Genomic DNA, 11,424 nt, shown 5'->3' with positions numbered 1-11,424 from the left:
TGCCGAACAATATTTATGAACCTCCAGGATGAGTTTGCTAATGTATTTTCTACCATCAGTGCCCCAGGCCTGCCTGTGTAACTGCTTAGTTCTGTCCTTTGAGAGGACGCCAGTCCTGTCCCTCAGAGTTTCACTTTGCTGCCCAGGTGTAGGGGTCACTGGCCATCAGGAAGACTGACCTTCTCCAGGTGACCTGGTGGATCCAGGACAGCAATACTTCAAAGTTCTTACAGTTTACATGTTCCTAAGGGACAGTCTTGTTTATTTTGTTTAATAATTATAATCTACTTCCTCTGTGTTCTGCGTATTGAATAATAAACTCATCAAGCAGTTGGCATCAAGCAGAACTGAGATGAGTCTTAATTCCCGTATCCTCTGAGACCATAGGCACGATCCTCCTCTAAGTCTCAGTTCACTCACCTATATTTAAACTCTGTATTTAAATGTGTGTGTACATATACACACCCCTATCTTAAAAGGTTATTGTAAGGATTCAATGAGAAAATGCTTACATAGCGCTTAGCACATTGCTGGTCGTGTGCATAATTACCAGTGACTAAACCAATGATTAGATAACATTATAGACATTTAGAAATAACTTTGCATTTTACAAAGATGCTATCTGGGACAGCATCTGAAAAGCAATTTAGTTTCCATATTAATATTCCTCTTTGAATGTGATTTTAATACTATCAATGACTTATCTGGGCTGAATCTCTTAGCCCATTCCAAAATAGGTGGTTGCAACTGAGCCTACTTTCTTCGAGGCCCTGACCTGCTGGTGAGCCATGATGTTCTTCTGAGCAACACGGCTGCTTCTATAGATACTGGCTTTGGGATGAGTCTTAGTGACTCAATTAACTCCAAAAAAGACTTTCTCCAAGTAATTAAAAAAAAATCTGCTAAGCCAAAAAAATTTAAAATTTATCTAGGTTGGATTTGAAGTACATTCTCAAACCGAATATTAGTATTTCCTCAAATCTAGAAAGTTCTTAGCTATATCTCTTTGAAAATTGCCGTCCCCTACATTCTTCTTCTGGACCTTCTGTGAAACATCAGTTTAGAACCTGTCCCTGTTGTCTTGTGTTTTATGTTATCTCTTTATCCGGGCCTTATTCTGAGTAGTTTCTTCAACTCTAGTTCACCAATTCCTTTTCCATGTGTATTTGATATGTTGTTCAGCTAGCTGACTGAGGTCTTAAATTTAATGACTGTGTTCTGTTGCCAATACTTTATTTGGTACTCTTTCAAATCTTCATGATCCTTTAAAGATAATACCTGTTCTTCCACTAGGGTTTCTATGCCTTCTCTATCCGATGATTTTAAACTCATTCATTTTAAAGTTTCTATCACTGACTATCTTCAATTTCTAAAATGCTAATTTTCTTACTTGTTGTATCAGTTGATTCTTCCTAATGCTACTTTATTTTCTTGTGCAGATGATCTTTAAAAAAATCACTGGACTTATTATTGGTGTTGGGGATGAGGCAGGATGGGGACTTCTTTGCAAATACTTTATGTCCTGAGTTATAGAAGTATTCCTATTGAGCAATTTAACGTTTGATTCTCCTGCACTCATTTTTATGTGTTTTACTCAACTGAGAGTTTCCATGCCACATGTCAGTTTGGTCCATATACCTAATCGTCACGTGATGTGGGCTATGGGTTTTGATGTCTGCGTGTAACTATTTCTCCCACCTGTAACTCCAGAAAGATTGCAGTCTTTTTTATGCTGCGACTCTAGGACAATGAAGGACTTTTTCTAGTCTTTCTCTCATAGGAAAAAAAAATGTTTAAATGCTCCAGTATTTTTGTTGTAGGCTCAAGTCCAGCTCCAAGTCACTCATTGTGTGAAAAGTCACTGTGGCATCAGGTCCATTCAGATTTTGTGGCCCACTTCATTTTTGTAGACCTAGAGGTTGCCCATTGCTTGCAAGCTCTGATAGGTATGTACTTATTTGTTTTGTTCTTTTTATGTTTTGTCTTTCCAGTTTTTTGCATTAATAAGAGCACCTCCTGTGTCCCTTTGGTGCTCTGGGTTGCACCAGCATCTCTTTCTAGAGAGCCCTGCTTAGGCTTGCCTGGCTTGAACTCATGAAAAGCATTGAGCCCAGAACTAAGTCAGTGTTTTGATTACAACAGAATTATGCTACCCCTTTGGTAAAGCTACAACAGAATTATGCTACCCCTTTTATTTAATTAGTTATCTTGAATGTGTGTGTGTGTGTGTGTGTGTGTGTGTGTGTGTGTGTGTAAAAGCCCTAAATATTTCATCATTTAAAAATACAATTTCTCATGAGGATACTTTCTTACCTAAAGAATAAGCTAGGAAACATTCCTTTCTACAAACTGGCTCCAGATTATCTCCAAAACTAAAAAAATTGGATAAAGGCAATTTGTTTTTTCCCCTAGCCCTGCAGGCCAGTGCTTGTGTTTTCAGCAATAAATAAATCACATCACTGTTGGGCTAACGTTTTCAAAGAGTGTTCCAGTGGTACATAAGTTATAAAGTTCTCATGAAAACTTTAGCTAAAAAGACCAATTTCCTTTCTTACTGACATGGTGATACCCAAGCATAGCAATAGTTCTTATGGACTTCTTTAAAAAACATTTTCTAGGGCTTGACATTCCCTTTGGTAGAACCAGCATGAGGGCCAACAGAACCTAAGAGAATAGGGGAAGAAGGGAGGGAAAAAGAAAGGTATGGGTCTTTCTTTCTAGTTGACAGGACAGCAGGGCCAGGACTAGGCAAAACAAGTGAGGTGCTTTGGGCACAAAATTTAGGGGGACCCAAAAACTCAGTAATTGAGATAAATGATCTTTCAATGCAATATTTAAAAAAAAAAATCAAATTGGCAAATAATGAGTACTGGACCATCACCTGCTTTGGTAAATAAGATTTGATGGAATCAGGGCCAGGATTAGGGTGAGGTGAATGAGAAAGAGTTGTCTAAGTGTCTAAGTCAGATACTATCCATATTTAAAATTTTGGTATTTTGCTCACCAAGGGTTTTTGCATTAATTTTGAATATTAAGATACTATCATAAAATATTATTTATCTTTACCATCCTCTTAAATTGTATGCCCAATGGTAGTACCTCACTTATCTCACGCTGGTCCTGGCCTTTAGATGGAAAGATATCAGAGAGAAACGGGGATGTCGGAGCTGTTACTTATGCATAGCTGGTAATATGAGTATCGAACCAACACTCTGGGCGGTGAATTTCTTCAAGGTGCTTGACCCTCATTTTCCTCATCTGCAAAATGGTGGCAGTAACAGTACTAACTTTATAGGATTATGGTGAGGATTGATGTAAGCTGCTCAGCACAGCACTCGGTAAATGGGATCAGTGAGCCTAAGCTAGTATCAGTGATAATAGAAATGGAGGACAAGTTTAAGAAGCTGTAAACAAAGGAGATGGTTTAGGGCTTCGGTCATCTTTCTAAGGATTCTTTTTTATTGTGGTAAAACATACATGACATAAATTTTACCATTTTAACGATTTCTAAGTGTATAGTTCTGTGGCATTAAGTGCATTCACATAGTTCTGCAGCCATCTCCAGAACTTTTAAAGGTTTTGAACTCTCCTACAATCTTAAAAGGACCATTGAAGGCTTTGAAGCAGAAAACTGGCTTAAGGGAGCATGTGGGAAAATTGAATCTGGGAAGAGAATCTAGAATGATGCAGAGGAAGAAAGAACGCAAGGCAGGAAATGAGAGGGTTCTGCAGTGGTCCAAATGTGAAGTGGTGAAGGCATTAGCTAGGGAGGTGACAACAGGAGTAAAGAGAAAGGACAGAGAAAGAGGCTGGACAATTAGACAATGAGAGAACAGAATGGGTGGAAGAAATCAAATATGTGAGGTGAGGCTATCACTAATTGAAAAGTTCCTTTAGGTATGAAAAGTGTAGCTCTGTGAGTCAGACAGATGCTTCTCCCTCAAGGTGGTGTCCAGTAATCAGCTCTTACTAGCAGAGCCAATTCTTAAATTTTGAGGAATTTTAAGAGCCAGTAGTTAAATACACCAGAATTTAAAATTAAGTATAAACTTTAAATAAATTACATTAAAAAAAAAAGGTTATAAAGACTCAGCGTGCATCGCTTTCTAATTATTTTACTATATTTAACATGCTCTCTGTCTCTGAGGTTATTTAAATCTATTGTATCTGTATAGTAAAAGACTATATAATGGTATGTCACTGAACATTCTGTCCTCAACTCTAAATTCATTGACATTAGTAGCTAGAAATCGGCCACCATGGGAGTATTTGCATCAGAAAATTGGCTAAGGCTACAAATTGTAGCTGGATTCATTGTTATGTTGATTGTATATACCCGAGCAGATAGTGGAAAAAATGTTAATAATGCAGATTACACTTAAAAGTGTGTCGTATCAGTAGCTATTATACTAGAACTATATGTTAAATGAAGATTGAATGGCTACAAATACAAGAGGAAAGCAAAAATCAGAAATGCCTTCTCTGACAATCAACTGGAATCTAATATAAAGAATATCATATATTTTATTATTATTTATAGCATGCTACATAGTCTTTATATTAGTGAAATTTATAGTAAATTTATGTTTTTATATATGCATAAGTATTTTTGGAGAGTCAGTTGAAGAACATTTCCCAGCAAGTCACTGACCATAATCTTCTGTGATAAAGAAATGTATTATATAACATGTGTCTATTATTAAATCTACTTTAAACCTGTCTTTTTGAAAGACAAATGCCTTAGTCAAAATGGAAAACTGGATACATCCTCTACCTACCAAACACTAAAATGTTTTTTCTCCAAACAGACCACAGAAATTCCTATATCTGACTTTTTTATTCTTATCACCACTATGCAATGGGCTTTATTCACATTTCAATCCTCACTCACCTCTGCAAGGTAGCTCCTAGTGTTATTCCCGTTTTATACATGGAAGGACCAAGGTCGACTTACTCTCCTAAGGTTGTATAATTAGTAGTGAGGATGACAGTTGAATGCAGGCCTTCTTATTTCTAACCTCTTGATTCCGGTGTCTCAAGGACTATATTTCCTCTAAACATGTATATGGAGATAAAAGCTTCTAATTCAAAAAAGATACAATATTTTGGCAATAGTTCACCTGCTATGCCCCGCTTGCTGTGCTGAGTACCAGGAAATTCACATAGGAAGTCTAAGACGTGGCCTCCAACTTCCCCAGAGGGCATCCTGTTTATCAGCATTATGTGCTCGAGTCAGGAGCTCCTCGCCAGCTCCCCCAGGTGTACAATCAGAGGATTCATTTCACAGATCGAGCTGCTCTCCCACCACAGCTAATTCTCTGTTTGGCTTCATTTGCTCCAAGGCTGAGACATTTATTTCTTATGTGTCTTGCACTCATTTCCTAAATCTCCCTTGAAGAATTCACTTGCTTCTCCTCTCTCTCAGTGCTTTTTAAGGCAGTTGAAGGATGATGTAGAAATCAAGCAGTAGGAACCTCCATCCAGGAGGTCCTTACGACGATACAATTATCTTTAGTTACAGAGCCTCTAATAAGAGCCTTCAATCAAAATTTTGTGCTGCCCGTGCATGCTCTCAGCTACTCCACCCTGAGGTGTGTCCAAAATGACAAGTTCAGATGCTGTTGAGCACTGTCTTTTCCCAAGCTGATCAGTACAAGAGCATTTGACAATTGGAGGCTTAGAATCTAAGATACGGTGGAAAAAATTTTCAGCACTGGATGGTCCTAAAAGTCCTCTTTCCCCAACTTTTCAAGGCAAGCCCAAGTTCACAAACAGCTCTCGCATAATCAGTAGGCATGGGGTTGTGTTTGAGGATTCCGGTTCTTTCCCTTTATTTCCTCTTTCTCTTTGTCACCCTTACCGAGATATTGCTTTCAAACTATGCCACTGATTTAGAGAGAAGTCAGAAAGAATGTTGATGGGCATCTGTGATGCAGACAATAGCTCTGATGAAGCAGGACAGAAACAAGGTCTGCTAAAGATAGAGAAGAGATAATGTCACTAATGAATAAAAACAAAGGTTCTAAAACATTAAGAACACTATAAATAAACCAAAAGTAAATAAGCGTATGTATATATGTTTATATAAATACTTAACTAAACTTGTCCCCATATGATAGCATTTCTTTTTTTCTCAAGAGAAGAAGAGAGAGAGGGGCATTTGCTAACTGGAGAATCTACCATCTAAATTACTGTGTATGGAATCATGCAATTATGGAGCCGACCCTTGTCCCTGAGGATATCCTTTCCAATATCCAAAACTGAAAAACGCATGCTGCTTTGTGCAAGTCCCAGTAATATCACCAGTAACCATTCTTTTCCTAGTCACCAACTGTCTTCTCTGTGCCGGGCACAGAGTAAGTGCTTCAAGTACACGGCTTCATTTCCTCTCTCCATCAACACCATGAGGAAGGAAATGATTATCAAGAAGCTAGAGGTTGAGAGGAATTAAAGTATTTGTTCACTGTTACAGAGCTGCTATGAGGTGAGGCTAGGATTTGGGCCTGGGCTGCTTGTTCTAGAGCCTGGACACTTAGCCTCTGCTGGGGATTGGGAAGGGACGTGGAGATCACAAAGACCTGCATTCAAAATCCACCTCTGCTGCATCCTATCTCATTGTGTATTGGAGGTAGTAGAAGGAGATTTACTCCTCTTTCTCGAGACTCAATTTTCTCCACCATGGATGGAAACAACCTTATAGGGTATTGTGACAACTAGAGAGACTGCCAGTGAAGAGCTTAAAACAGAACCTGGCAGGTAGCTGACAATCAGTAATTAGTAACTACGGTTTATGTGATTAATTCTGTTGTGAAATGGTGTCTAATCTTCAACAAGTAAATATTAGAGGTTAGTAAAGAGAAAATTATTGTAAAACCCCAATTCCTCTGATGTTCATTAATTTATTCATTTGCTCATCCATTCAACAAATATTTATTAGACATTTATTCTTGTGTGAGACATTTCCTTCGATCCATTAGGTGTAGCTTTATAAAAAGTAATGCGACCTGAAAGCCACACTGTGCTATAGGCATGGTTTCTGAGGCACCTTTTTTAGGATTCACCAATCCAATTTTTCGTACCACTTGCTGTAATTGTGGGCACCAGGCTAGGCTCAAGGATGGACTAAATGCATTCCCTGCCATGTCAGGATAAGGGGCTCATGGTCTAGTCCCAGAGTCAGCATGCGACATGCAAGGATGTGAACAGAGTGTTCTGAGTGCCTGGGAGAGGGAAGGATTCAGGATATAGAATAGTTTACCCCAGAGACAACTTTTGAGGGTGTTGGGAGGATGCGAGGCATCATGAAAAGCCTAGGAGACAGTGAGAAACTCAGCATGGTTGAAGCATCAGGTGCAAGGCAGCTTGGGGGTGGAGTGCCCATTTACCCTTTGGAACACAGTCTTCCTGTTGGCATGGCAACTGCTGCAAAATAAATTCAAGGTGGTACTTCAAATGATGCCTGGGAGACTGTCTAGGAGTCATTTAAATTGCTTGTTTGTTATGTATAAGAATTTACCTAACCTCCAACCTGCAATTGCAGCTTGGCAATCTCTTATTTATTGTGCCGATATTGTTTCTTGGGTCATTATCTTTCTTAAAACTTTTTTCATTTTTTTTGCTTTTTTCTGCCTGTCTTGAAAACCTGCCCAGGCATTGTGTTGATTTTCCCAGACTCCCTTGAGATCCCCTAGGCCTTCCCTCTCTTCCTCTGATGAAAAATGCTGCCAGAGTGGCATTTGCAATCTCATTTCTCACCCCTGGATCCCTGCACTGAGCCGTGGTGGATGTCACAGTTCACTCAGCCCCCATGTTGCCTCCCCCCACGGAGTTGGTGGAATGGCCTGGAATTTGGGCTCCTCACAGGAACACAGAGGTTGCTCCTTCTAGTTTAAGGAATGAGAGTAGGTGCTGACATCATAAAAGTCTCTGAGATATAAAGCTGCCCCACAAACCAGTGCCACTGTTTGCTGTCCCTGACTAACTCTAAAGGCAGAATAAAAATAACTCATGAAAAACAAATGAGTTAGGATGTCTTTTCCAATTTGCGGTTCTAGAGGAAACAGATCTTCAGCTTCTTAGATCAATGGTAGATTTGTCAAAGCAAAAACATGTCTAAATCTCTTCTTTACTGCTTCTCCTGAGTGAGTGAGTGAGTGAGTGAGGGGGAGAGAGAGAGAGAGAGAGAGAGAGAGAGAGAGAGAGAGTGAGAGAGTGTGTGTGTGTGTGTGTGTGTGTGTGTGAGTGAGTGAGGGGGAGAGAGAGAGAGAGAGAGAGAGAGAGAGAGAGAGAGAGTGAGAGAGTGTGTGTGTGTGTGTGTGTGTGTGTGTGAGTGTGTGAGTGAGTGTGACAAAGAGGGAGGGAAGGAGGGAGGGAGGAAGAGAAAGAGAAATAGACCACAGGTCATGATTGAAAGGATCCAGTGTGGCTTCAGTTTATGCTGGAAGAGCTGATCTGTCCACTCTTCCAAGAGAAACAATATAAAATCCTTAGACGTAAAAAGAACTTCTCACGTATGGACTCTGGGGATTCAATTCACACTCTACTTTCTTTCTCACTGTCTCTTTTGAAATCGAGAGAAAGTAATTTCCTATGCCTTTCACTTTCCTAGCTCTCAGATAATAGAACTAAAGGGGCTTAAATGTCAAGATTTGTAAAATTTGGCCCCATGAGGTTTGCCATTTGAGCGATGGGTCTGCATCAAGCTCGGTGACAAGGAAAGGAAAGGAGTCTGACCAGATAATAAAGCCAACACTTGCATAGTTCTTATTCTGTTCCAGGCACTGCTCTGAGAGCATGCATTAATTCATCTAACTCTCCCCATGATCTTGAGAGGTAATAACAGTATTATTATTATCATTACCATTACATCCTTTTTGCAGCTGAAAAAACTGACGTCCAAGAGGTAGGTAACATGCCCAAGTCTTCATAGCTAATAAGTGTGAGAGCTGGGATTTCAATCCCTTTATTCCACTATAGACCAGTGGTTTTTAACCAGGAGCAGTTTTGCCACCTGTGGGACATGTAGCAATGTCTGGAACCATTTTTAATTGTCACAGCTTGGGGGAGGGATGGCTGCTACTGGCATCTAGTGGCTAGAGGTGAGGGATGATGCTAAACACTCTTCCCCCCATAATAAAGAATTTTCAACCCAAAATGTCCCCCAGTGCCGAGACAGAAACCCTGCCCCGTATACATTACTTCTTACAGTCCTGGTGCTGAGCAAGACGAGGGAAGCTGAGAACCATGTGTAAAACTTGAAATCAAATGTTTAAGCTGTGATAGTTTGATTCCCCAGTGGCCAGCTGAGCCACCCCACTTTGTGTTCTCTAGTGCAGGGAACAAGGATCTCCTGAATGACCTTGTGCTTGGCTTCGCTGAGTTTGATAAGGCGCTCCTGGCTGTTTGCTGTTTAGGTTGTGATCCAGTTTTAGAAACCTCATTCCAGGGTTCCTAAAACCCTCTCATCCTTCCACCTGAACAAGTGCATTGTCTTTCAGCATGCTCCTCAGGGGATTCCGAAGGTGCAGAAGTGTGATCCTTATTAAGTCAGGTGACATGCAAAATACAAAGAAGTGACAGATCAAGACTCTATCCCACAACCCTAGAATCTACTAGAGAAAATAAGGTTATTACACATGAAACAATTAATTTAAAAACCAGCACGATGTGGAAGGGAAGAGGGAGGGGGCCTCAGGCCTGGGGATTACTAGATGGATTGCCTTAAGCACTGGGCAATGGCCAGTTCTCCAGAGCATCCAAGGAGGCCAACTCTTTAAATGGGAAGCAGCCTGCAGGGACCAGACTCACACTGATGGAATTTCTAAGCACAGGCATGTAGATGGAGGTTAAAGCTCAGATGCCTCAGGGGCCAGGCACGTTGTAGGAAAGAGGGAAGCAGGTCAGTATGAGAGGAAATGGGGAGTGCAACAGGCTGTGGTGAATTGGAATGTACATGGCCTCAGTAGAGGAGGCAGCTAATTCTCTGGAAAAAGTAACTAGAGACCAAGACTAGCCATATTAAATAAAATACAACTGCGCACTGAAATTTGCAAGTACTTAGAAAGGCTTTAATTTTATCAGGGATTCGGTGGCAGAGACTTGAGCCTGCTTCTGACTTGCCTGCTATTTGGACAGGTCGCCTCTATCTTTCGGGTTCTGAGAATCTTCACATGTAAAGTGGTGGCGGCAGTGGCCCAGATGCGGAAAAGCCCTGGCATTCTTGATTTTTTCTTTCCTGAGAATCTGGGCAATTGTGTTAGTTAGGTTTGGCCAATGGACAGAGCACCAATAATGACAGCAGAACAATGGTCAATATTCATGAAGTTGCTACAGTGTGCAAGACGTGGGGGCCGAGTGACTTTCCCTTCTAGGAAAAGAAAGGAGGCAAAGGGAGAAACAGACAGACAGACAAACAGAGACAGAGAGACAGAGACGGCTGATAGGAGGTGGGGGAGCGAGAGAAGTAAAGAGGCAGTTACATCGTGAAGTAACCAGTGCTGGGAAGGAAATAGCAGGGCCTGGGAGCAAGAAATACCAGAGAGGGACCACCGAGGAGACGGACACTTCCAGACAGTCTCATTCATCTAGCTCATAATTCCACATGGCTTCAACCAACAGCAGCATACTTACTTTTAGTTTTAGTTTATTATAAAGCTAAATATGCTTATTATTTCAAAGTTTCTGTCCATCTTTCATTTGAGGCTGAATAGTGCACTTTATTTTATGGAACGAAATTATATAGTTGATCATTTTAATACCTATAATATGTAAAATAAAAGTTGAAAATAAGGAGGAAGGACTATTTTAATTTTATAAGACTATGAAATTGAAATATTCAAGAACCACTTCTCTAGTCAAATGGTCTGCCAATTTTATCCTAAATAATGAGAAGTTTCTATTTATTAAGCACTTACTACTTGTGAGGCACTTGTCTAAGTGCTTACACATATTAACTTATTAAATCTTGAAACTAATCCTGTGACGAAGGGTACCAAATCATCATCCCCACTTTATAGATGATAAAACTGAAGCACACAGAGGGGAGGAAACTTGCCCAAAGTTATACTGCTAGTAAGTGTCAGAGCCAGGATTTGAACCCTCGTATGCAAATCCCAGAATTTATGCTCTTATCACTGTTTACCTCCCCAGAACAGCTAGTCACCGTTGCATTATTATAACAAGCCCTGAATCTTTGGCAGTCATTTACGTATACAGCTCCTCTTCTTCCTCTCTTCCCCAGTACTGGTTTTGGAAACCATTAATAAGATTACCCTAGGACCAAGGAGAAGAAGGGACCTCCAGATAGGCAGAGACATTCTTGGACATTCCCATAAGAAATGAAAATGCTTTCCCTGTGCATATTTGCTGCTCTCTGGATGTGTCGCAGTTGGGCCAACTTCTCTTCTTGGCTGTTTGAATATATCC

The sequence above is a fragment of the Pteropus alecto genome, unplaced genomic scaffold, assembly GCF_000325575.1.
Source record: "Pteropus alecto unplaced genomic scaffold, ASM32557v1 scaffold75, whole genome shotgun sequence".
Taxonomy (NCBI): domain Eukaryota; kingdom Metazoa; phylum Chordata; class Mammalia; order Chiroptera; family Pteropodidae; genus Pteropus; species Pteropus alecto.
The sequence above is the reverse complement of the archived record's forward strand: the minus strand, read 5'-3'. Positions refer to the sequence as shown.